Source organism: Lepisosteus platostomus, chromosome 5 (genome assembly GCF_059453375.1).
Source record: "Lepisosteus platostomus isolate fLepPlt1 chromosome 5, fLepPlt1.hap1, whole genome shotgun sequence".
NCBI lineage: Eukaryota > Metazoa > Chordata > Actinopteri > Semionotiformes > Lepisosteidae > Lepisosteus > Lepisosteus platostomus.
In genome coordinates this window covers 56,236,430-56,237,949 of record NC_142615.1, presented here as the reverse complement: position 1 = coordinate 56,237,949, position 1,520 = coordinate 56,236,430, and the positions used below count along the sequence as shown (strand labels likewise).

Sequence of the window (1,520 nt, the reverse complement as noted above, 5' to 3'; positions counted from 1 at the left end):
GAACCCAGGACTTCCGCGTCTCTCTGCAGCGACCTAGCCCCGTGAGCTAAAGAGAGATCTCTTTACAGCCCAGTAGCTGTGGTCCTGCTATCACAGGGAAGGGCGGTGACGTCACCCGCTCTGGTACGCCGGCTCTTACACAGTGCCTGTCGGCCGTAAGCGTTACAATATGGTGTAAGGGCATGATCTGTGTAGTTAACAAAATAGTTAAAATAATATAAAAACGTATTTTTATTAAGATACAAAACATTGAAGGCGACGAGAGATGAGTGCTTGACGGACTCAAAGCGAGTGCAGTGCGGATTTTAGTTCTCTTGCTGGTAGAAACGAACTTCGTTTAGCTTGCGCCATGGAAGATATGGCATCCGTGCCGAGAAGCTTTGCTTATGCCCAGCTTTTTCCACCGCTTCCACTGAACCTCGTAGCTCCGGATTTGTATACGGAATACAAGATATGGATGGAGTCGTACAGATTTTGTTAAATAGCCAGTGGATCTACAGAAGCTCAGGATGCCGTGAGACGTGCTACATTACTGCACTGTATCGGGGCTCCCGTGCAGCGGATTGTTGCCAACCTCCCTGGAGAAAAAGACTGTAGCTGTCTTAGACGCTTCCTTTACACCGCGGAGAAAAGTGGTTTTAGAACGGCATAAATGTAGGCAGAGAACTTAGTCTCAGGACGAATCTGTTGATGCTTTTGTGACTGCACTAAGAGAACTGGCTAAATCTTGTGACTTTGGAGTATTGGAAACTGACATGTTAAGAGATCAACTTGTGGAAAAATGTGCACATAAGAGACTATAAATTGCTGCAGGAGGAAGGGCTGACTTTAGAAAGAGCTCTTACAGTCGCTAGAATTCATGAAGCAGCTCAAGCAGAATCAAGAATGCTTTCTGACCACAGTGACAAAGTGACACTGAACGGGGTGCTCGCTCAAACTTTACAAACAAAAGCCGAGCAGCAGGACGCAGTCATGCTAGAGAAATAGAAGAACAGGGGACGGCTGACATTACATGTTACAGGTGCGGACTAACAACGCACAAAGCAGATGAATGCGGAGCGTGAACAGCAAAATGTCTACACTGCAAGAAAACAGGACATTGTGCACATGTCTGCAGAACATCACGTCCGAGTTTAAGGACAAGTATCCCTTTTATTGTTGTTGCTGCCTCCGGTTTACATTTGGCGATGTAAACCAGATTCAGAAAAAAATAATTTGAACAACCTTATTCCCATGCTTACAAGTAGGCGCGGTGGCCAAGTGGTAAGGTGTCGGTCTCGTAAACCGAAGAGCGTGGGTTCAAACCCCACCCGTGCCTGTTTCATTTGTCACCGCTTTCCTTTAGTTTCAAAGTCTTAAAAAAACTCACAATGTAGGGATCTCAATAGTAAGAGAACATAACTGTCGCCAGTGATTAGTATTCTTGCATATCCTGCCTTGTTTTTTAGTCGACAAAGCTTGTTTCTCTTCACACCCATCTTCTGAATGATCGCCTCAGCATTGGGGAAGGAACGTGCGCT

General features: G+C 45.8%; 1 non-coding gene across 1 annotated transcript; it reads left to right on the top strand.

Annotated features, from left to right (window-relative positions):
• Positions 1–1,246: 1,246 nt before the first annotated feature.
• On the top strand, positions 1,247–1,318 carry trnat-cgu (transfer RNA threonine (anticodon CGU)). Its single transcript has one exon. It is a non-coding gene; the product is annotated as a tRNA-Thr (tRNA).
• Positions 1,319–1,520: the final 202 nt, after the last annotated feature.